This window comes from Thamnophis sirtalis, unplaced genomic scaffold (assembly GCF_051295495.1).
Source record: "Thamnophis sirtalis isolate CommonGarterSnake01/CBP01778 unplaced genomic scaffold, rThaSir2_p1.2 scaffold_6, whole genome shotgun sequence".
Classification (NCBI taxonomy): Eukaryota; Metazoa; Chordata; class Lepidosauria; order Squamata; family Natricidae; genus Thamnophis; species Thamnophis sirtalis.
Genome location: NW_028261386.1, coordinates 86,250,759 through 86,277,064, shown reverse-complemented (window position 1 = coordinate 86,277,064; position 26,306 = coordinate 86,250,759). Strand labels below are relative to the sequence as shown.

Sequence of the window (26,306 nt, the reverse complement as noted above, 5' to 3'; positions counted from 1 at the left end):
ATTAGGTTCAATTCACTAAACAGATGCCTTGCTTAACAATGGAAATGTGGGTCCCTTTTGTGGTTGTAAGACACAAATCACAATCTATGATGTTAGGTCAGCCTTTGTGAAAGATTCCCAGAGGATGCATTTTATTTATTTATATATTAAGTCAGCATTTAGAATACCCCATGCCACCCTATAGAAATTGCAGAGATATTATATAGATAGTCTTCATTTAACAACTGTTCATTCAGTAACCATTTGAAATTACAGCATCCCTGAATAAAGGGTCTTATGACCTACACACAAACATATGACCATTGCAGTGCTCCCCACGGTTATTTAATTGGATGTTTGGGTGCCCAGAGATCAAGTGATGGCTATCTGCAATCTTTCCTACTGACTTAACCAGAAAGAGCAGAGAAACTGGGAGGGAGGCCTGCAGGCCACTAGTCATACTGAAATTTCTCCTTGGATTTCGGGACAGAGCTTTTTCAGCGATCCTCAATGAGAGCACTGCTTGGTAGAGAGAGTCTACCTCACATGACGGGCTGTCAGACAGCACTTTTGCTCTCAAAGAGGTTGGGCAAAAGTCCCCTGCAAAGGTTAGGGTTATGATATTACTTCAGCTTACCTTTGATTTACAGACCAGCAAAGTTAATAAATACAAGGATTAGTTGCTTTTTTCATCACAATTGTAATACAAATGGTTGTTGTAAGAAGCAGTTGGTAAACAAGGACTATCTGTACTTACCAATGTAGTGAATGGAATAAAATCTTATTTTGGGACAAAGTAAAACCATCCAGTTAGTGAAGCTCAATTCATAGTCTGTCCGGAGCAGTGAAGTCACAGGAAGGAGGGTAGTGTCGCATCATTTTGTCAAAAACAGAAAGATTATGGATGCCTATTGTCCAATGATCAGTAAATGTTGATTTCTAATTACTGTATTTTACCTTCCTATTATAAAAATAATTTAGATACTAGAGCATCTTCTTGACTACTTTAAATTTATAAATAGAAAGGCCTTGCTGGTTAATTAATTACACTATTATGAAGGAAAAAGTAATATATGATTAGAGGATATGTGTTTATGTAGGCTTCAGTCTGAAAGTGTGACATTTCAAACATTTGTGGTGGGAATGTAGATGTCTGACATAGCAACATAACATGTTCATAATTTTAGAGCAGCAAGGAAATGCAATGGAAGGAAAATGGGATTTTCTGTAGACTGGAATTGTTAAAATAATTAGTATATGAAATGACTAGTTTTTCCCTTATTGTCCCCCTCATAACAAACAATGTGAACATTCTAATTGTCGATGTGTTTCTATTGTTAATTTGTATATGCAACTCTGTAAAAGGCCATGCTAAAAAAAACTTTAAAACAAATAGTCTTGTCAATTTTTGTTTTCTCAAGTGTTTCTCTTTCTGAGTCACTATGAAAGTATTTTGTTGTTGTGGTGTTTCAGCACTGTTGCTTTATAATGCTTTAACCATAATATTACCTTTACTGTTGATTTTTATTTTAATTCATTCTGATTTTTTGTACATCATAGTAACCCATTTGAGGGAAGGGAGGGGGGATTTCCTAACAGAATGTTTTATTTTTAAAACATTAACATATTAACTCTTTGGAGAGAATCATGATTTTAAGAGTGGACTTCAAGAACTTTGATTATATGCTGTATCTTTTGAGATGAATTATAAATCTGAATATAATTTTTCGTATGTCTAAGGGACAAATGTATGTATCTAAAAGGTGGTATGGATTCTTTAATCAAAGTAGTTGTTTTGAGTGCTGCTAGAGCAGCTATTTTGAGTACTTTAAAAGTATCTCTTCAAATTTAGTGACAGGACCACAAAATGGCAAATGCAAGTCAATGTCAGGAAGTGTTATATGTATTGAAGCTAGGATTCCATGCTTCATTTACAAAATGTTGGGGACTGAACTGTAACAAGCCAACCAAAAAGCAGATCTTTAGATCACTGGAATTGTTCAGTGAAATAATCTGCACAGTGTGCATCAGCTCTAAAGAAGCAAATTCTATGGTATGGGTAGTTAGAAAAGGTATAATTTAAAACAAATGTAGATTTGAAGTGCTATTCTGGCTGATCTCCAAGACCTGGCTTATGTGCTTGTTTAAACAGTTTACATGAAATTAAATTTAGTTGATTTACAAATATGCTGCTTTGTCACCTAAATATTATTGCCATTCGTAACTATTCAAACAGGAAAAGGTATGTCTCCAATAAGACCCATCATACATTTGTAATGTATGTTATTATAACCCAGAAATGCCTGCATGGAATTGATTAAAACCCATTGGCAATTCTTTGCTAGTAAATAAATGTGTTTGGTTTTCTACCAATTCTCCCTGGGATGCCTCAGATGCTGCTGAGAGGGCTTCAGCTCTCCAAAGCTGGTCTCCAAGAAGCACAGCATGAAGAAAGAAGATCCCCATCTCCCCTTCCAGTTTTAACAGGGCCCATGAGTAGTACATTCCTGCAGAAAATCTTAATAAATTTGATCTTAATAAAATGTGATTAAAATCAGAGGAATTAATATTTTAAACTAGCTGATAACCTGGCATTGTCCAGGTATTTATTTATAGGGAGAAAATATCCAGACCAAATATAATTTCTAATGTTGAATTTTCCCCCTTACCAGAGGGAGCCCCCTTGTGTAGTACTGTGAAGCTGTTACCATGGCAACTCCACTGTGCTGTACAGTAGAAGCCATTTGAAGGCATAAAAGGCTGCATGATAACAGAGCACACGGACCAAGGGGTGCTAGGCGTATCTTACCCCCTCCCCCCAGTATTTGTTTCCAGAGAGTAAGTCATCTGTGTACTAAGTTTGGTTGAAATTGCTTGAGGTGTTCCTGAGTTACACTGTAACATACAAACATACATACATACATACATACATACATACATACATATTCATTCTGACCCCCCCCCTTGATGGCTCGTTAACAAACGCAGACAATTAAACTTAAAAGGACTTTTATCAGTTTTCCGTTCAAACTGGCTTCGAGCCCAGAAATAACATAAACATCACTCTCCGATAAGAATTCAAAACAAAACCTCTTACAAATGCAGCAGTTTTTCCACCCTCTGCACAGAGCAGGTTTACATGAAATACCAAAGCACTTTTCCAAGTGTAACAGGCATAAATCACAATTAGTAATCAAACAATGTTTTACCAAACACGGAACACACGAAGGAACGACGTTGACTCCAGTGACTGGGGCGTGGCAGCATCTGTCCTTTTATCTCCAAACTTCCTCCCACAAGCCCCAACTGCATACTGAATTTTGTATCCCGAAAAAACTCTCAGCAGAACTGCTGAGTCACAACACTATCCCCCACCGCAGGGCCCTTTCCCCAGGGTCCGATGGTCGGGATGACGTGTCCCCAAGATGACCCGCACCCATTTTCCTTGGTGCCGTTTTCATGAATCCCAAACCTCTGGAGGCATAGCCCCCTTGAATCGGAACTCTTCAGGTATCCGGTAGCCACCATGTTTCCTTCCGCCCTTCCCGGCGTCGACACCCCATCCAGGGACATCCACCGTCCACAAGCCTGACTCACCACCCCTCCTACCGTCGGAGGTTGATGGCAGCTCTACCGACTGCGGCCAAGCCTTCACTCCCTGTCTAGGGTCCTCCACCCTCTGCAAGGCCGACCCACCAACCCCCTTTCCGTCGGAGGTTGACAGCAGCTCTACCGACTTCGGCCGAGCCTTAACTCCTTGTCTAGGGTCCTCCACCCTCTGCAAGGCTGACCCACCAACCCCCTTACCGTCGGAGGTTGACGGCAGCTCTACCGACTTCGGCCGCACCTGAACACCATGTCCAGGGTCCTCCACCTTCTGCAAGGCCGACCCACCAGCCCCCTTTCCGTCGGAGGTTGTTGGCACCTCTACCGACTTTGGCCGAGCCGCCACACAATCCCCTCCCGCAAAGCCCTTCCCCCGGTTTCAATGTTCGGGGTACAGCCCAGAAGGGTTGGTGACGGCCCCCCCAGAACACGGTTCAAGACCCCGGCACCCCACCAGGAACCCAGAGACAAAGTCCAATGCTGCGGGAACCGTAGTCGACAAAGACTGGAATCTCGGCGGAGTTCTCTTTGTAGACCTGGCCCAATGACACTGGGCACATGACTGCACGCACCTCCGTACGTCATCTTTCAGATGGGGCCACCAAAATTGATGGGAGGCCAGGCGCAACGTCCGAACAAACCCCCAATGTCTTGATGCAGACGCGCAATGAATCTGCGAGAGCACCTGTCGACGGATGTGCCCTGTGGGAACATAGAGCCGCCCCCGACACTTCAAAAGATCCCCTTCCAAAGTCCATGGGGACACTGGCCTCACTTCCGCCTTTTGTCGCTCCACCCAGTCGTCACCCCGCTGCACATCCCGTACCAGAGACTGCGTGCTCCCGGGATGACAAACAGCAGCGCAGGTTGCAACGGGTAGAACAGTCCGAGGTGGAAGCGAGTTCGCAGGGTCGGAGTTCTTTACTTTACTCGGCAGGGCATCCGCCCTGGGACTCCACACCCCCCGAACGCACGCTATCTTGTGCGAACGGGGTATCACGGCCACACCAACGTGCTGATTGTCCGACTTGATCGTGCGTTGCTGAGGGACGGCTGCAGTCCGCGCAACCCTCCTGTTCTTCTTGGGGCAGCTCCCTGCCAAATGTCCAAGATCCCCGCAGTAAAAACACAACCCCTCCGCACATCTTCTGTCCATCTCTGTCCGTGACACCCGAGGTCGGACAGCACCCAACTCCATGGGCTCCTCCCAGTCCACTGCAGTCTCTTGCTGAACTGGCATCCTGGTGGTTTCCTGGAATACCCAGCGAGGCCTTCGCCTCTGCAGCCGGGCGTCTATCCGGAGGCACAGGTGGACCAACGCGTCCAACGTCAGTGGCTTGTCCACCCTCGCCAGTTCATCCTGCAAGGCCTCAGACAATCCATCTTGGAACGTGTTCATTAAAGCAGGTTCATTCCATGTGGAATCTTGGCTACGTAGCCTGAATCCAGACACATATTCTTGCAATGACCCAGTACCCTGCTGCAAGAATTTTAAACTTCTGGCAGCTGTTTCCCCTTTGATTGGATCTTCAAACATCCGTTTGAAATGCTGGCAGAAGCCCTGAAAGTCATCCAGCAGAGGGCTCTGTTGCACTAACAAGGGTGTTGCCCACCGGGCAGCCGTGCCTGAAAGCAAACTGATCATGAATCCCACCTTCGTCCGGTCAGTGGGAAAGTCCTCCGCTCTCAGGCTAATAAACAGCTGGCATTGTCCCAAAAATGCTGTAAACATTGCCAAACTTCCATCATATTTATCTGGCATGGCAACTGGACACTTCCTCCTTGGCTCTTACAGCTCTCTGCAACTGTTGAATTTGGTCCGACAACATTGTTATTTGCTGCGCCATTAATCTATTCTCTGCCATGAGTTGTTCCATAGTTACTGAGATTAAGGGCTTGTTTGGGCTGGAGTCAATCTGTTCTGACCCCCCCTTGATGGCTCGTTAACAAACGCAGACAATTAAACTTAAAAGGACTTTTCTTTATCAGTTTTCCGTTCAAACTGGCTTCGAACCCAGAAATAACATAAACATCACTCTCCGATAAGAATTCAAAACAAAAGCTCTTACAAACGCAGCAGTTCTTCCACCCTCTGCACAGAGCAGGTTTACATGAAATACCAAAGCACTTTTCCAAGTGTAACAGGCATAAATCACAATTAGTAATCAAACAATGTTTTACCAAACACGGAACACACGAAGGAACGACGTTGACTCCAGTGACTGGGGCGTGGCACCATCTGTCCTTTTATCTCCAAACTTCCTCCCACAAGCCCCAACTGCATACTGAATTTTGTATCCCGAAAAAACTCTCAGCAGAATTGCTGAGTCACTACATACATACATACATACATACATACATACATACATACATACATACATATATATATATATATACACACACACACATACATACACACACACACATACACACACACATACATACATAGATACATACATACATACATACATACATAGAATGAGATTATGTTCTATTTTAAATGTTTTGAACTAAGTAAGCGTTTATGTCTGATATCAATTATCTAAACTGTGCTGCTCTAATTTTCTAATCTTGCATAACAGGAAAAAGAGAGTAAAATGGAAAAAATACATAAATAAGATACTGACTTTTTAGAAATCCAGATAAGATTAATGAAAAGATTAAAATGAGTCCCAGTCTAGTTGAATGAGTGAATGCAGTTCATTATTCATTCATTCTAATGCAATTCGGTATATTTGTGGGATGAAGTTGTAGATAAGTGAGGTTAAGAATACACCATAATTATTTTTATGTAGATTTATTTATCTGAAATAGTTTCCATTCCCAAATGATGTTGTTGATAAAATGTCTGCACTGGTATTTTGGTTTCTTTTAAATTGTGATACAGCTAGTAACCACAAAACAGCAGTGAAAAAGATGGAATCATCATCATCATCATTTATTATATTTATATGCCGCCCTTTTCCCCCGAAGGGGGAATGAAAGAGGCAATGGAAGGACAAAATTAACATTCCCTTCTGTACGTTTTGACTAATCATTAAGAGTCTCAGACTGTCTTAAAGGAGTGATATTGATTTTTGGAAGGGATTTTAAAAAAATGGAACAGTTAGAAGGAATTTGAGGCATAAAAGCAACAAAACAGAATATGTGAAATTGTTTGAGAGTAGAAGACCTTTAGGCAGTTAAGGAAAATAGGAATGAAAATGGCAGCCATATGTAATTATTGAAAATAGATTAATATATGACAAAGAAAGGGTAGTTCATCTTGTGTGCTTGAAGGAAGTAAATGATAGCACGATCATCTTAAGAACACCCCTCACAGTCCTTTTTGAGTACTCTTAAGAAAAAATGAGATTGACAGCTGCTTGGAATGCTAGACTTTTGACTGCACCTAGTACTTCAATAAAAAAATTACATGAACACTCACTGCTCCAGAAAGTTATAGGACAGTGATAACTGTATTGGATCAGGCATGCACATTCTTATCATTTTTCCTCAACTCTCCTATCTATATAAATACCTACAGAAATCAGCACAATCCTATCTTTCCACTCATGGAAATCAGATCTCATAGAGCATAACAAATACATGCTGTCATAAATAGATACTAGAGCGATATACTCTTCAAATTGATTCTGAAGGCCTGTGACCATAATCACTTAATATTGTTTATTAAATCATCCTATTTTTTCAGTAATTTGTGCAAGCATGATAAAAATATACTTGTTTTAAGTGTCATATTAAGAGTTCTAAACACCACTGGAAATATTTAATTTTTCATATATAGGATCCTGGATTACTTGTTTATAGCATATTTCGCAAATCATAGAACTGTGAACAATTATCATGTTATAGTATATTTTACAGCTACGCTATATAGAAATGTCCAGGAAGGCCATTACTGCAATTATGCAGAAAGAAAATAAAATCCCTGTGGAAAAATGTCCTACTGCAAATGTAGGCCTGGAAACAATAATTATAGAAATTATATGTCAGTGTATTATATACAATTTGATCCTCTCTTTGTAGTTAATATGCTTGTTTCCTTGCATGTTTTGTTTTCCTTTCTTCAAGAAGCACGGTAACTCAAAAACATTCTTAAATCCTTTATTGGAATTTAGGCATGTAAATGACCATATGGTCACGTTTTGCACAGAAGAGTAAACAGACAGGCTTCTGCACACATGGTTTTTATACATGCATTTTCATTTGATTGTTTTTAAGATTGAGACTAAGAATGCACAGTGTGATGTATTCATATTACACATGCAGCTAACATTATTGCTTATGGTCATAAAATTTTACACATTTAATAAATGAAGAAAAACCATGCTAAGAAAAATCACAATTCGCCACTATACCATCACTAAAATGATTTAGATTAAATCTAATATAGTGAAAATATATAAACAATATTACTGCTACTCCTAAAATAAAATTCATTCATCAGATAAACCAAACTATGACTCACAAGGGAATATATTTGGGGAAGTCGTGCTGCATCTGTGCTACTGGCTGATACTGTGGTCATGTGATCTTCATTTTCAGTGTCCTATGACAGTTTCTCACCAACCTTGCAATCTCTCCTTGTCCACATCCCCAGGGAAAGAAAGGAGGAAGAAATCCTTGTGCATCTTTCTAGGCCCGTGGTGTTCCCCAGTATGCTCCTCCCAACCTGTGTTGCTTCCCATGACCTCCACACCGTTTCTTGACCCCTACTGTATTTCTTGCCCTTCCTATCTGTGGTCCTCTCAGGCTCCGCCTGATATTTTTTTTCTTGTTATCCTCCTCTAAACCTAGGTGTGTCTTATGGTCCAGGGCATCTTATGGAGCGAAAAATACGGTAGTTAATTTCTGTCTCAGTCACTAAATATTAATATATATCCTTGAAAAAAAACAAAGTTGAATTTCTGAACCATTGTGAATGCATTTTATGAAGAACAGGGAAATACAATTTAAATAAATAAATAAGATTAGAATACTGAGTCTTGTTATAATTCTAATAATCATGTCATTAAACAATGGCTATGTCAAAATATATCATATGATAGAATTGAGATACAGTAAAATTTAAATTCTACTTTTCTGCAATAGAGCTGCAAGAAAAAAATGGATTTTTTCCTTTTTATTAACTATTTTTTTCTGAATCTGACTAATTCTGTTTAATTTTACTGCAATTTTTAAATATAATCTATCACGTATGTTGGCTTGTTTTAAAAACTGTAGTTTAATTAGAGCTTAGCATTTAGATATAATTTTAACATTCACATAAGTGGAGGAAGAGGAATACCAGGAAAAAATATTTTAGTTAAAGATTTGTATGATTTATTATCACATCCATAATTTTTTGTATTTATTATCACAACCAACCATAATTTATTATAACATCTAAATGCAGCTATTAGTAGTTTATTATTAAACTTGAAGTAATCAGTACAGGTTCACAATGTATAAAATCCAGATCTAGCTCTTTATAATAAAAGACATGATTCACTTCAATATCAGTATAAGTAACTTATGTTCCATGAACAAAACTAGTGAATTGAGGATGGTAGGGTAGAACTAATGATGGGTAACTTTATAGCAGCAAATATCCAGTAGAAAGTAGGGTGACAAGGGATCAAAGTTTACTGATAATGTTGTATTTTGGTCTAAGGGGCTTTTATGTTTTAAGTTCTTCAAAATGATCAAGAATCTTTATATTCTGTGACTCTGTATGATTTAAAAGTAGTATTGCATTTTTTATGGTTTGAAATAAAGCAGGAATTGAGAACTTTTTGTGCAGGGTAGTGCTATAACCTTCTAGTTACATTGACCATCAGGAGTCATCATGTTACCAATTTCATCCTCACTGGGAATTGTCAGGTTTGCACCTGACGATTCTCAATAAGGGTGAGATTGTAACACAGTGCCTCCTGGTGGTCTATATAACTGACAAATACTATAAAAGACCCTAAAATAGAGAAAGTGGAAGGCATGTACCCCAAACACAGGGGCATAATATAACATCTGTGTCTCACTGCTTTTTGAGAGTTTAAGGGATAGTGGACTTATCTGAGAATAGTCAGTCCACCATTATAGTTTTCAAGAAAACTGTAAGTAGATGAGTAATAGTTCCAGCATTTTAAGAGTATATACTTTTTTTCTCCTCCTTCCCAGCCCTTCCCTTTTCATAGTCTCTTTTCCTTTCATGTATGCAAACACAACACACGAAATTTAAAAGAAAGTACTGTACATCTGTAGGTGGAAGTGCTTTTGAAATATAGTATCAAAAAGTGATTAGAAAATTGTACTTTTTGTGAAATTTCAAAAACATTACAAATGCACTTTTGCTAACTAATATTTTTTGTCACAAAGTCCTCCTTAATAAACTAAAACCTGCTTATTTAAAATTCACTGTGTCTTAATCAGACCACAGATATTCCTTTATAAGCATTCCAAAGTATTTCATTTATTTGTTTAATTTGTTGCTATAGCAACTGAATTCCATCACGTTTAGCATATTGTTGGTGGTGGAGGTTTTTTTTTATTTTTCAAAATCACAACTCTGCAGTATGATCAAGTTGGTTTAGGCTTAGCAAGGAACATTTCTTTCAATTGAAGACATATGCAAAAAATTCAGCAATCCCCATAAAAATCCTCTAATATAATAAGAATTATTTTATAAATGGGTGACATTTAAATTGCCTTAGTTACACCTGGCTGAGAAACTAAACTAATGTTAGACGTGGGCAGTACTTATATTGGAGATATCTTACAAGATTAGATTAGGAAATTATAACATGTTCGAAAAGGTGAATGGCAAACCACTTTTATATATAGAGAAGAGGGAAAATTGCATTTAGAAAACTGGGAGACTTTACTTTTTAAAATACAAATTAATGTATAATTTTGGGGGATAATGAAAAGTTAGAGCATTCTTCTGATTTTTGGAATGTTTCTTGGGAATATGTGTATTCTGTATAAACAGGACTGCACTCAAATAGTAAAGTAATTTAAGATGCCCTTGATTTTTCCCCTATCCAGTTTCTAATCATTACTGTTTCTACGAAGTGTTCGAACTGGCTTGACAGTGATCATATTTTCATGAACTTCAGGTAGTCCTCAACCTACGACCACAATGGTGCCTGAAATTTCAATAGTAAGTCATTGTGGTCATAAGTTGAGATACTACGTGACTGGACTCAATGTTATGTTCATCTTTGTCAAAACAAAGAAAAGGGAGAAGACAGGAATAGAGATGTGGGACAAAATACTTACTAGGAAAAAATCAGACAATTAGTAATCGTTATATGGGAAAGATAAAGCTGAGATATGTGGTTTATTCTATATATGATAATAAAACTGAGTTGCAAACTGATTGAATACGATAATGGAAAGATAATTAAATAAAGGTTAAAATATATGGAATATGGACAAATATGAAACTTATGTGGAGAATGTAAAGTAGAGATATGTGATTCACTTTTATACATGATAATGAAACTGAGTTATGGTTTATGGTTTATGGTTTTATTATTTATAGGCCGCCCTTTTCCCTGAGGGGACTTAGGGCGGCTTACAATATATAGGGAGAGGAGTACAAGACAGTAAGACATAAAACAATACATAAGTAAAAATAGTACACAACATTCATCATTCGGGTGGGGACGGATTACGATCTTTATCCCCAGGCCTGACGGGATAGCCAGGTCTTGAGGGCTGTGCGGAAGGTCTGGACGGTGGTGAGGGTGCGAATCTCCACGGGGAGATCGTTCCAAAGGGTCGGAGCTACTACTGAAAAGGCTCTCCTCTGTGTAGTTGCCAGTCGCCAGTCGGATGGAACTCGGAGGAGGCCTAATCTGTGCGATCTAATAGGTCGCAAGGAGGTAATTGGCAGGAGGCGGTCTCTCAAGTACGCAGATCCACTACCATGAAGGGCTTTATGGGTGGTAAGTAGCACCTTGAAGCGCACCCGGAGATCAACAGGTAGCCAGCGCAGCTCGCGGAGGATAGGTGTTATGTGGGCGAACTGAGGTGCACCCACGATCACTCGCGCGGCCGCATTCTGGACTAGCTGAAGTCGCCGGGTGCTCTTCAAGGGCAGCCCCATGTAGAGCATGTTGCAGTATTCCAGCCTAGAGGTCACAAGGGCCCGAGTGACTGTTGTGAGGGCCTCCCGGTTCAGGTAGGGTCGCAACTGGCGCACCAGGCGAACCTGGGCAAATGCCCCCCTGGTCACAGCCGTCAGATGGTGATCGAAGGTCAGCTGTGGGTCCAGGAGGACTCCCAAGTTGCGAACCCTGTCTGAGGGGTATAAAGTTTGGCCCCCCAGCCTGAGTGATGGAACACTAGCCAAATTATTGGGAGGGAAACACAACAGCCACTCGGTCTTCTCCGGGTTGAGTACAAGCTTGTTAGCCCTCATCCAATCCCTAACGGCTTCAAGACCCCGGTTCATCACGTCCACCGCTTCATTGAGTTGGCACGGGGCGGACAGATACAACTGGGTATCGTCCGCGTATTGGTGGTATCTTATCCCGTGCCTCCGAATGATCTCGCCCAGTGGTTTCATGTAGATGTTAAATAGTAGGGGGGATAAGACCGAACCCTGCGGCACCCCATATGTTGTGGGCCTAGGGGTTGATCTCTGCCCCCCAACTAACACCGACTGCGACCTGTCCGAGAGGTAGGAGGAGAACCACTGCAAAACAGTGCCTCCCACCCCCACCTCCCGCAGTCTTCGCAGAAGGATACCATGGTCGATGGTATCGAAAGCCGCCGACAGCTCAAGGAGAACCAGGATGGAGGCATGGCCTCCATCCCTGGCTCTCCAGAGATCATCGGTCAATGCGACTAAAGCGGTTTCTGTGCTGTAACCAGGTCTGAAGCCGGACTGGAAGGGGTCTAGGTAACTGGCTTCCTCCAAGGACCGTTGAAGCTGGAAGGCCACCACCTTCTCAACAACCTTCCCTACAAAGGGGAGGTTGGAGACTGGACGATAGTTGTTGAGAACAGCTGGATCCAAAGATGGTTTCTTCAGGAGGGGTCTCACCACCGCCGCTTTAAGTGCGGAGGGAAAGTGCCCGTCCCGAAGGGAGGCGGTAACAACCCCCTGGATCCAGCCTCGTGTCACCTCACTGCTGTTGGCGACCAACCAGGAGGGACACGGGTCCAGTACACAGGTGGAGGCACTCACAGCTCTCATGGCCTTGTCCACATCCCCAGGGGCAACATCCTGAAACTCAACCCAGGGGTGGTCTGCCAATTTATCCTCTTGTGCCTCGGCTGGATCTGCAGAGGTGGAGTCCAAATCCGACCGAAACCGAGCAACTTTGTCCGCTAAGAACTGGACATAATCCTCAGCCCTACCCTGCAAGGGGTCCCCCGTATCCCTCCTATGTAGGAGGGAGCGGGTTATCCTAAACAGGGCGGCTGGGCGGGACTCAGCGGACGCAACCAAGGTGGCAATATACGATCTTTTTGCTGTCCTAAGTGCCCTGATGTACTCCTTGGTGCAAGTTGTTAAGAGTGCTCGGTTCGATTCGGACTTATCGGACCTCCATAGGTGCTCTAGGCGTCTCCTCCAGCGCTTCCTCTCCTGGAGCTCCTCGGTGAACCAAGGAGGCCTCCGGGATCCGCCGCCTCGGAGGGGCCGTAGTGGCGCAATCCGGTCAAGGGTCTCCGATGCTGCCAAATGCCAGGCAGCAACCAGAGTCTCCACCGGACTGTGGGCGAGAGTATCAGGAATAACCCCAAGCTCCGTCTGGAACCTCAAGGGGTCCATAAGTCGCCTGGGGCGGAACCACTTGGTCGGTTCCTCCTCCCTACAGTGGGGGTTTGGCCTCCGAAAGTCAAGCCTCAGTAGGCAGTGGTCTGACCACGACAGGGGTATGATCTCATTGCCCCTCAGACCAAGATCACAAGTCCACTGCTCCGAGAGAAATACGAGGTCGAGCATGTGACCCGCTGAGTGGGTTGGGCCCCGGATTACCTGGGTCAAGCCCATGGCCGTCATGGAAGCCATGAACTCCTGCACCCCATCAGAGTGTTCACCGAGCGAAGGCAAATTGAAGTCCCCCGGGACCATAAGTCTGGGGAACTCAATTGCTAGCTCGGCTACCGACTCGAGGAGCGAGGGGAGGGCTGCTGCAACGCTGTTGGGAGGCAGGTACGTTAACAGCAAACCCACTTGACCCTTGAGGTCCAACTTCACCAGCAGGGACTCACACCCGACAAGCTCCGGAGCAGGGATCCTACGAGGTGCTAAAGACTCCCGGATAACAATAGCCACACCCCCACCCCTTCCTTGGGCTCTCGGCTGATGAAGCACCTGAAATCCGTCTGGGCACATCTCTACGAGGGGGACTCCTCCCTCCGGGCCCAGCCAGGTTTCAGTAATACATGCCAGGTCTGCCCTCTCGTCTAAAATTAAGTCCCGGACGAGGGGAGCCTTGTGAACTACAGACCTGGCATTTAGCAACAACAGCCTGAGACCAGGGTCCTGATTACTCGCGCCATCTGGCCTCGGAGTGGGACTCATAGGGCCGGAAGGAGGGATCTCTGTGACGTAGCGAGTCCTCCTTCCCCGGTAATGGCCAGCCCTGAAAGTCCCCGCCATATCTGCCCCTCCCTGTTATGACCGTGATGCTCCGACCCACTCCCGTGGCCGTGATCCCCTCAACCACCCCCACAGTTCCCGCATTCCCCGACAGGCCCTCCGAATCAAGCACACTCCTTTATTCACTCAAGCAGTCCCCACGTAATAATTAAAAACACATAAAAATACAACAACCATAGAATAATAAAAGTGGGATCATTCACTCAATCACATGCATATCCCATACACTCACCATACAAGAATAATTGCGCAAGTATTACAAGATGTGAAAAGTGTGCAAGTTCGGGTAAAGTCTGTGGATGGGTTCATATAAAGTCCAGTCCGGTGGATTCGCAGAGATATAAAGAGGGAGAAAGATTTTATCTTCCCTCTTCTTGCGTAATAGATGCTAAAAGTGATGTAAATAGTCTTGGGATAGGAGCACCAAAGGGGCTAAGATGGAGTCTCTTAACAGCAACGGGCGGCAATGATTGTACCAACCAGGACTAGATCGTAGGTCCGGTGTCCAGTGTCCAGTAGCCGTAAGTAAGGAATCATATGGTGAAGTCCCGTATAAGTAAGAGCAAACCGAGGACCAGGGAGAGAAAGAGAGGCCGTGCTGTAGAAAAGGCCTAGGGGGTAGGTTAAGGGGTTGTGGTAGTGGCTGTAAGGCCGACTGCCAGGTCTTATACCGCCCCATATTAGACCAACTACCCCACTATAAGTCAGTCAACAGAGTCTAAGGAGATACCAGGAAACACGGCCAAAGATGTCAAAAACGCCAAAGCATCCAGTAATAAATCCACCAGAGTAGAGATGGAGGGGGGCCGCCTAGGGAGACTGCAGCAGCCGGGAGAAAACCAGCTGCCTTGCCTCACCCAGCCTCGTTCGAATCACCCACCTCCTTTGATAACAGTAATCCTCCAGAGACAATAAACACCAGGGTCCTCTCAGTCAGCAGAGGAAATAGGGCCAAAGCTAGGACCATAAAAGATTGTAAAAACGCTGGTCCGAGGCTGTTTGTAGATGCCTAAAACGCCTAAGGCTTAAAACGCTGAAGCGAAGCCTTTAGCGGAGCGTCGCCATTTCCGCCAGCCTAAACGAGCTGCAAAGCACACTCCAGGCTGCCGCGTGGGAGAAGGAACGTTTGGGAGCGTCGACCCTCTGAGAGATTGATTATTCAGGTCCCCTGGATCTCGCTCCGTTGCAGGGACCCTGTTTTGTAGGGCTCCGATCTGAAACGCCGATTTATTTTAGCGTTTTTCTGCTCCACCGGACAGAGCAGAGGGAACCAGCGGCCATCCTGCCTTGCACATGCGCAGAAAGAGAGTTGCTAACTGATTGAATATGTCAATGAAAGGGAAATTAAGTATAGGTTAAAATATATGAAATATGGACACATGTAGAACTTCTAAGATGATGAACAAAGTGAGATGAGTATCGCTTGTTATTCTATATAGTAGATTAATGGAATTGTAACAAACATTGAACAGTAAGGATTGTTATTTAAAGACAATTAAGGAAAAGCTAAGTCAAGATATGGAAAAATGGAGAGGGAACATGAAATATACTTACAATGGGAAATTATTGAGATTATAAAGACAGAACTAAAAATTTGGGGCGTGTAAGGATGCATAATTATATAAACATAATGATGAGAATAGCTGGGAATCGTAACCAGGCTAGGTTTGTGTGTTAAAAATACAATTATTATATATGTATACTTTTTTTCTTTTAAAAAGAAGGAGGAAGATATATGTTAAAATTAAATATGTATATTGAAAAGGAATTATAAATACCATCAACATAAAATGGAGCTTGTTCAGAGGCTGAAATACACTAAGTAAATGAGAGGAAGACTGTGAAGTAGAAGAGAGAGGCAAGGGAAGAAGTGAGGGATAGGAGAGAGGGTGGGAGGGAGAGGAGGAGAGAAAGAAGGAGTGGAAAGGGGAGAGAGGAGAAGGACAGAGAAAAGGGAAGTAGAGAAGAGAAGGACGACAGGGAAGAAAGGAGGTAGGAAGGTTGAGGAGAGAGGGAGAAGAAAGTAATGGATAGGGTACAAATATGGTGTATGGAGAGCAGAAGAGCCAATAATTGTTTTTGGGAGTTGATAACACTAATTGATATAAACATTTAACAATATAATATGATGTTGGTTATGAAATAGTATGCATGTGGTGATTTGTTATGAAAATGAAAAAATAAAAAACTTTATAAATTGGAAAAAAATGTTATGCTCATCTTTACAATAGTCATAAAGTGAAGCACCATAGTTGTAAAATGAATCATGGTCATTAAAGAAATCATGCCATTTTTTAAAATGGGAAACTGAAAAAATATAGGAAAATGGGAAAAAGAATTGCAAATCATGACTACATGATGCTGTAACCAGTTACATGAGAGCTGGTTGTCTACCCAAATGCAATCATGTGATTATAGGAGAAGGGTGCAGCAGTTGTAACTCCGAGGATGGGTTATAAGTAGCTTTTTTTAAAATAACTTCAAATGGTGGTTAAGTGACTAGTTGTAAGTTGTGGAGTCCCTATAATGTTTCCTGCCTCACAAGCCTTTCATTTCACTATTTCTTTTTCCTTTGAAATACATTTTATTTACTAGTCAAGATCTCTGTCTTTCCTTCTTTCTTTTGTCCTCTGCAGAGAACAAAAATCAATGACAGCAACGGCAATGTTTTATTTAATAGGAAGTCGGGCAGATTTTTTTCATGATCTAAGATACTCATTAATATGTTGATCAAGAAGGGCCTGAGGAAGTTGTTTACAGGCTACCAACGCTGAAAGGTTGGAGGTCAGAATATACAACAGAAAGTTAGTACATTCTGACAAGCAAAGGAAATCTGTATACATTTTGGATTCAGAGGCAATGTATATATGATGAATGGAACAGCTACTGCCATGAATCCATCTGTGGGCCTGATGGTTTGTTCTCACTAAATCTTGTATAATTCAGTTGGGGCATTCCCAGTTTCAGTTCTTTACATTCCCTTCATATCTTATGAAGAAGGAAACATCTGTAAGACAGATAATCTCTCTTAGAGTTTTTAAAGTCTTACATTTACACTGGTATAGAAAGACTCCTTTTTGATGCTTAATGAATTAATCAGTGAATCCTGGGTATCATTTTGAAATAATACAGATGCTTTTTGGATGATAAGGATGAATGTAAAAAAGAAAAATTCTCTATTAATTGATTTAACAATTAGTATTTTTTATACAGAAATATATAACAAAATTATGCCCTGGTGGTAAGAGTGAAGCAAAAATAATGATGCTCATTTGTGAAACTTTTTGCAATAAAATTTCAGTGTTTCTTTGAGTTTCATGAGGCTATTTCATAAACATTAACAAATGACTAGCTAATTCTTTTTATTTGAAATTTTACTGGTTCATGGTGCTCTGATCCTAGAATGTTTTAATGATGTAGATTTCTGCATTGTATACAATTCTATCCAGTGAAACTATCAAATAAAAAGTGACATGAAACATATCCTATCTAACGTAGCCCAAGATGTCAATTATTCCTTTAAATTACAAGTTGATAGTTTAAATAATATTTAATTGGGAGTTCAATAGTTTTATGTTGTCTTGAAATTGTCTATACATTTTGCAGGGGGAGGGGCCGATGCTGTGACGAGACGACGCGCGATCTCAAAGCTCTGAGATCGCACTCGATACTTTTATTGCTGGGGGGTTCCAACGGACCTAAATCATCCTGAAGAGATGGTGAACAGGAAGATTACATCTTGCTGATCTCGGGGATATCGCAAAATCTCTGAGAAAAGCAAGGCAAAGTCTTCTGCTGGCAATAAAAATTCCAGTCTATCAAGGCTGACAAAGTCAGGGCAATATGGAGGAGAAGTGTTAAGCTGGTGAGAAACTTTTATTGTTTTTAAAAAAACGGACTGCCTATAAAATTTAAAAACTAACTTAAATCAAAGAATAGAAGAACTTAGTGGCGAATTTGATTTTTGTAATGGTTCTGGACAGTGGTTATCTTACTTTCTAAATGTTATTTACATGGATTGAGTCTAAGTAAACCTTTTCAAATGGATGGATTACCCTAACATTTCTTCTGACTCTCTGTAAGCTACAAATTGGCTGTTTATATCTTGACACTTTTATTACTTGGCTGTTCTGGCTTAAGATCTGATAAGATTGTACAGCTGTTCCTCTGTAGTTTGTTTTTGCTTGCGAGTGTGTTTCAATCTTGCTGAGCTTCTAAGAAAAAATACAACTGCGTATAAACATGGCGTCTCTTCAAGCGAAACTTTTAGCTTTGAAGAGGGTGTTTGATACAGAGGAAAGAATTGAGAGAAAATTGGACTATTTGGTGCATTTGGCAACAAAATGTGATGAAAAAACAGGATGTTCATCAAATACAAAATAAGAAGATGGAGATTCAAAAAATTGAAATGGAAGAGTTTGAGCTTGTTGATATTCGTAGCAATTGGTTTATTTCTGAGGGAGGAAAGAATGGAATATTCGAAGATGAATTAAATGGAGAGAAAACTTATTTCAAAGGACAGGACATACAAGGAGAAGAAAGCATTAAAGAACTTATGGACTATGAAATACTATTTGCAAAATATTTGATAACACTGCTGAGAATTAAAGATAAGCTGACAAAGGAAACAGAAGGAGGGTGTCAACATTATATGAGATATATTACAAACAAGAAGGTGCAAAGAGGACTCCGTACAGACTTGTTTAAAAAGATGTTTGGAGAATTGGATCCACAAATGGCAGTAGATATAAGATTGTTTTGCTATTGGAGAGATACAGGTTGATAGATGGAAGAGTATAATTCAAAATTAGCTAAATTTAGTTAAATCCAGTGATAATAGGTATAGTTAAATAAAATTGATAATGATAGTAATGTATACAATGTTCAGCTGTTATGATAAGTAATAATTGGATATGAGAAGGGAAGGTTAGAAATATTTTTGGACTATATATAAACATTATTAATAACAATAATAATAAAAAAACAAAATTAGACACAGTTAGGTTTTAACTAATGGGGGAAATGTTATGATATAGGATATAGTTAAATAAAGAAAGGATAATGATAATAAATTATATACATGGCGGATTAGAAAATTTTGGTATTAAATATTATGGATGTTTAGCTAAAACAGGATATGAGGATTTAATGTTAATGGAGGATTTTATAAATAAGTAAATGAAATGCCAACATGTTGTTATGTATTAAATCTTGGTATATTTTATGATGAAGGATGTTTAAATAATTATAGTCAAATAAAAGTGGAGGCATGATGATGGTAATATAATAAATATTTGAGTTAAGATATTTGAATTAATATGAATTATATCTGATGACGGTGGAAGAGATGCACAAAAGCCTTTTGTAACCAGCTGATACACTTTCTACAGTATGTAAAGAAGGAGGATTTGTATGTTTGTTTTGAAAATAATTTTTTTTTTACAAAAAAAAAAAGAAATTGTCTATACATTTTCTGTAAATTAAATTTCTTCTGTCATAACCAAATAAAATTTTGTGCTTGTTTTGGATTGTTATGAGATATTTATAAGAAAGATGGAATATGTATGTATAGTTATAATTCTTTGGAATTTTCATTTTCACTTGAATTGTTAAAAATGCTCATTAGATAAGGGCTAGGAAAGCATACTTTGTGAATAAGTCAATGTCTTTCAAAAGTGAAGTACAAAGAAAAAGTATCAAGTATCAAGAGTACTAGCAATGACATCAAATTGCAGTGCTTTAATCTCAAAACAATCTTCTTTAAAACTAAAGAAAAGAGGATTGTGGCCTGGAGTAATAATTTTCTCTTTTTAAAAAGTAAATAAGTAGCTAATCTCAGCAACATGTTGTGCATCTTTCAGTCAAAGTTAATTCTCACTCCAATTCTATTGGCTGCCATGGTTTAGCATTATGATGTGCTCTGAAGATAGACCCCTTCTTCACCTAGATCTGAAATAAGCACTCACATAAATATTACAAAAAAAAAGTTTCTTACCTTTTCAACAATAGTGAAAAATACATTACAAACTCAATTAAGTGCTTTTATGGCATCATACAGGGTGTATTACACTATTCTTTGGCTATTGTATTGTTTTGTAACAGAATCTTGCAAGTCTTGTTAAGCTTCAACTTCTCCTTTTCTTATTCTCATACGGATTAGAGGTGTCTGAGACATTTATACATACTGAACCTTGTCTTGAACTCAAATCATGAAAACATTCATCAACTTTGGGGATGATAAATTGAAGTTATAAAAATAATGTCAGTTATAAAAGTTTACACCTACTTTGAAAAGTACCCCTTTTCAGATAAGATAGTGTTTATTAGTTATTTCTCAAATGTGGCTTAGTTGGCATAATTGCAAATATTCACAGCTGTAAAAATGATATTACTGAGATCACAACAGTAGTCATGGATACCTGCATAGTTTTATACTATATTAATGTCAGATTCATTTTTCTGGAAATAACATTACTGTATAGGAAAATGAAAGGAAGTTCCAGTAGTGGTATCTTAAATTTGAGAGCAAGTGTTAACAGAGTAAGCTTTTATGTAATGTATGGGTAAAATCACCTATATTTCAGGAACAGCAATATGTCAAGTGAAAAAGGACATTTGATAACTTATCATCAGAAAAATGAATTGTTTAAATTTTTTGACACCAAGGCAACCTACTGTACATTTCACTCATTTGATTTCCTGTGTCCTTGAATTGCATTTTCTTCCACTTCCTTTCTATGCTCTCCTCTAGTTCTTTCATTTTTAAATGCTGATTGGAAAAATGTCCTATAAATGAAACTTAGTTTTTACTGTTACAATTTTAATTTATTTAAAGTTAATCTAGAATCAAATAAGGATCTATTAAGTTCTAACACAGAGTTACCATATTTTAGCTAGCTGGATGTTGGGAAAGTTATCAATACATATATATATATATATATATATATATATATATATATATATATATATATATATATATATATATATATATATATATATATATATATATATATATATATATACATACATACATACATACATACATACATACATACATATATATATATATATATATATATATACACATACATACATACATACATACATACATACATACATACATATATATATATATATTTAATTAACTATAAAAATTGCCTTTTTTGTCCATGATTCTCTGAATTCTTAAGTTATCCCATAAGGATTGAGTTTGGCATTTTCATTTAATTTATTTCCACTTCACTGTCAACTATAGATTTCGGTTCTTGCTTCATGTGTAAAACAATCATTCTATGATGAAATGCACAAAGAGGTGTGGATCTTAGCTGATGGGGCCACATAGAGGTTGGCAATGTATCTTAATGAATAGTACGTAGAGATGCAGCATATAAAAAATAATAAAACACAAGAAATAAATAAATAATAAAAATAGTGTCAAAGGGACAGAACCAGTAGAAAAGAATGGTACATCAATACCACTTGGAAAGAGAAATTGTTGGCTCTTTTCTTCATTTACATCTCTGTCAGGATTATGTCCTAGATTCATTTTGTTATTCACCTCATTAATGAAATACCAACAATATGTTGTGTTCCAAAAAGGGCATTTGAAAACTAGCTCAGCAAGCTTGCACAATGATTTTGCTGTTGATTTTGAAATCTCTGTGATCAAGCATACTAAGAATAAAAAGAGAGTTTGGTTATTGAAGAGGAATAGAGTTTGATTATTCTTTGACACATATTTGTGTTATCTTTATCAAGAAACCTTGAATGACATTTTGAAGTTAATATTCCAGGCTTTGAAGCAAGTTGGCTCTTTCTTTGTCTTTCACATTCAGACTCCAAAGTCATGGGCTAAGCAATGATTTTGGACATCCTCAGCTTTTGATCAAGGAATGCTCCCAAAATGCATGATTTGATATAATGTGATGTAATGACCAATGGGGTTATACACTCTTCTGTCAGAAAAAGCAGCATAACTTAGTGTCCGCTTTCATGCTACAGATTTAGACCTGTGCAATACCAAATGAAATATATGACCACCTGTTCTACAATTCCCAGACATTTTGTGCAGTTGCTGGCAGTTGGAAGAATAGGGGGGAGGAAGGGAACTTCCTCTGAACTTGCTGCCACTGAGCGTGGGTGGCAGGGAAGTTCTTGGTTTGCAGTCTGTTTCATAACTTCAATCTTTCACTGCCTTATGTTGCTTTTTGATTTGTATCTTTATTTCTGTCTCTTGTATTTATGAATACACCTATATTTTAAAGAGTATTTGTAGTATAATTTGTCATATATTGTATTGATCTGAAAAATCTTTTTCTTCAATAGATTCCCTATGTACCTGATTTGATTATCAATTTAACCATTTATTTACTTGCATCTTTGGATTCCATCTTTTTTTCATAGGTATTTTAGGAAGTTAAAAAGTTTTTATCTTTTAAAAGTCATTTTAGAGCCGAGTCATTTAAGAGCCGAGGTGGCGCAGTGGTTAGAGTGCAGTACTGCAGGCTACTTCAGCTGACTGCAGTTCTGCAGTTCGGTGGTTCAAATCTCACCGGCTCAGGGTTGACTCAGCCTTCCATCCTTCCGAGGTGGGTAAAATGAGGACCCGGATTGTTGTTGGGGGCAATATGCTGACTCTGTATACCGCTTAGAGAGGGCTGAAAGCCCTATGAAGCGGTATATAAGTCTAACTGCTATTGCTATTTACCAAATTAAGATCTTTCACTAAAATTGACAGTTCAGTTCTGGTATAGTACTTTTTCATCCAACTATACACTAAACCTCAGCTCATAGGCATCCATAGAGGGAGCGGGTGGATACATGATACAAACTCTGCCGGTTTTATATGTCCCTAGTGATATTACACACACATGGGTCAAAGGCAGACCTTGAATTGCAACATTGTTTTGTCTTTGTTACATAACTGTTGGATTTTGCAGATATTCATGAACCCAATTGTTCTATAGTCTTACATTAAGCATAGTGAAATCACATCTTTGTGCTGGTAAGATTATCAACCTTGCTGTCAAGCAAAACCAAGCATTTAATAGTGAGTACCATACCATGTGCGCTAATCAAACAGGTGGCAAGAAAATAGGGGCAGTCAGGCACAACACAGGTTATGTAGACAGTAAACACAGGGTCAAACAAAATGGACTCAAATGTCTATACACCAGTGTACAGAGTATGAGGAGTAAACAGGGTGAATTAGAAATTCAAGTAAATGAGGGCAGATATTGTTGCTGTTACAAAAACTTGGTGGGATGAAACCCACAAATGGAACATACAGCTAGAGGGATTTAAATTATTTAAAACAAATAGACCAAATAAAAGAGGAGGTGGAGTTGCACTATGTGTAAGAAATAACTACATCTCTATAGAAATAGAGCACGACAATGATGAGAATTATCTTGAATGCATTTAGTTCAGTATTAAAGGATCAAAGAAAAGGGAGTCAAGCTATTCTCCAAAACACCTGAAGGTAGGACAAGAAGCAATGGGTGGAAACTAATCAAGGAGAGAAGCAACTTAGAACTAAGGAGAAATTTCCTGACAGTACAATTAATAAGTGGAACAACTTGCCTCGAGAAGTTGTGAATGCTCCAACACTAGAAGTTTTTAAGAAGATATTGGATAACCATTTGTCTGAAGTGGTGTAGGGTTTCCTGCCTAAGCAGGAGGTTGAACTAGAAGACCTCCAAGGTCCCTTCCAAGTCTGTTATTTTATCTTATTCTATCTACATCATCATGAACCTGGATACTAATTAAGTATAGATGTATGTTGGGCTGTGGAACAATACATATCCCTTAGCAAGTACTTCAATTTTTTCTATACATTTTGGAAGCTACATGCAAACATTGGTCTATTATCTGCCCAAATCAGGCCTTGAAGAATATTCACTCCTAAGGACTACTTTTTTGATTCTATCAAGCTTTGATTGCCAACTGTCATATCTTTATCCTGTTTCTTGACTTTCATTTAGCTCAGGGTGTGGGCAGGAAAAAAGCCCAGGATTAATTAATCAATTTAAATAAAACTTTTCTAATGAAATATGAGATAAGATCATTCATCAGAGCACCCCAAAGATTTTCCCTGTGCTAATCCAGTTTATTTTGGATATCAAGGAATTGTAATAGTAAATATAATAGAATGTTCTGTGTCTGGGAGGATAGTTTGCAAGTATTGCAAGGCAGACAATCTGTGCATGCATTCTTTTCTTATCAGGAAAATGGGTAGCAACATTTCCCTTGCATGAAGAGGCAATCAGCCAGAGAATGAGCAAGACCAAAAAGACCCCCTCCTTGAAATACTTACTGATTAATGGAATGCTAAAATTTAAATATCCAGTTTCCTAACTTCTTTTGTTTTTAATAAATAAGACAAGTGAGAATATTTGAGAATAGTGCACCTTGTTTCTCTTAAGGAGTTCTAGGAAATGGGAAGAAGACCCAGCATCTATCAACAGCAGGTTTTTGGAAGAGGTGACCTGTTGAGAAGGTAGTCAGTCAGTCAGTTTGTTGTGACTCAGCAGTTCTGCTGAGAGCTTTTTCAGGATACAAAATTCAGTGTGGGGATTCAGCAGTTCTGCTGAGAGTTTTTTCAGCATACAAAATTCAGTGTGGTGATTCAGCAGTTCTTCTGAGAGCTTTTTCAAGATCAAGATTCATTATGCAGCTGGGGGCGGTTTTCAGGCAGGTTTGGAGATAAAAGGAGGGAGGCTGCCACGCCCCAGTTGCTGGAGTCAACATACGTTCCTTCGTGTGTTCCTTGTCTGGTACAATATTGCCTGCTTATTACTCGTGATTATGCCTGTTACATTTGGATAAATGCTTTGGTGTTTCGTGTAAACCTGATCTGTGAAGATTGCGAAAGAACTGCCGAGTTTGTAAGAGTTTTGTTTTGGAATTCTTATCGGAGATTTATGTTTAAGTCATTTTCTGGGCTCGAAGCCAGTTTGAACTGAAAACTGATAAAGTAAAGCCTTCCTTTTAAGTTTGTCTGCGTTTGTTAACGAGCCGTGCAAGGGGGGTCAGAACACAGTTGTTGCAAGGAATTTAAGGGGACCTAGATAATTTATACCCATTTCAGTCATATTTCAGGCCAGGCAGGTAAAATATGAGCATAGTGTAGGTCAGGCAATCCTTCATACTTTGGTTGAGAATGGGCCAACTCACTGCAGCCAACTTGCTGTGGCCAATGTGCTGCAGGATAACTAGTTTAACTTTTGTATTACTCATTTCATTCAGTTTATTTTATTTTTGTTGACCACATTTTCATCAAAATTATTTTGTCTCTTGTATTTTTCAATTCACTTTTCAATGATTCCATCAAAATTAATTTAAGTTTTATAGTTTATGTTTTAAGTTAGTTTTCTAACTAAAAATGTCAATTACATTTTTGGTTTTACGTGTTTTAATTTTAATCTTTGTCCTTTGTGACCAATTACCTACTTTTTAAAAATAGCTGTCAATTTATGTTCATACCTTGCAATATGCAAATTTCTGTATATAAGCTAGTAATCTTTTTGTTTTCTTCAGATGTCATAAAATTGTATTCATCAGTACCGATCTGTTTGCCTGCCTGCCTGCCTGCCTATCTATCCATCTACCTACCTACCTACCTACCTACCTACCTACCTACCTACCTACCTACCTACCTACCTACCTACCTACTTCTGCATCAGAGGTGCAGAACAATGGCCCTTCTATTACTTGTGTTCTTCAACTCCCCACAAGAATTGAAACCCACAAGTCGTATAGGGGCCATCATTCCCCACCTGTGATCTGCATGGTGTCTGTTAAGCAATCACATGAAAGGATACTAAAAAACATTTCAGTTGAAAACTCCTGCAGAAGTGGAAACAGGTGCACTCATTTTTTCCTGAATAGCCAGTATTTCTGCTGGTGCCTGAAGTATTTTACCAAACATGATGTGGAACAAAGTTCTAATGCAGTTCTGAGTCTTTCTGCTGAATTTGGATGTGTGGCTGGATCTTGCTCTGTAGCTTAACAACTGACAAAATATTTACACTGCTTAGTACAGAAAAGGGTAATTTTTTCCGAAGTATTTATACAAGATTGGAGTTAGAAAATAGACAATGAATATTTTTAAAGAATTTGG

At 39.3% G+C, this 26,306-nt stretch overlaps 1 protein-coding gene across 1 annotated transcript in view; it reads left to right on the top strand.

Annotated features, from left to right (window-relative positions):
• The window catches only part of AIG1 (androgen induced 1), an 85,036-nt gene that overhangs the window by 18,315 nt on the left and 40,415 nt on the right, over positions 1-26,306 (top strand). The window lies entirely within an intron of this gene.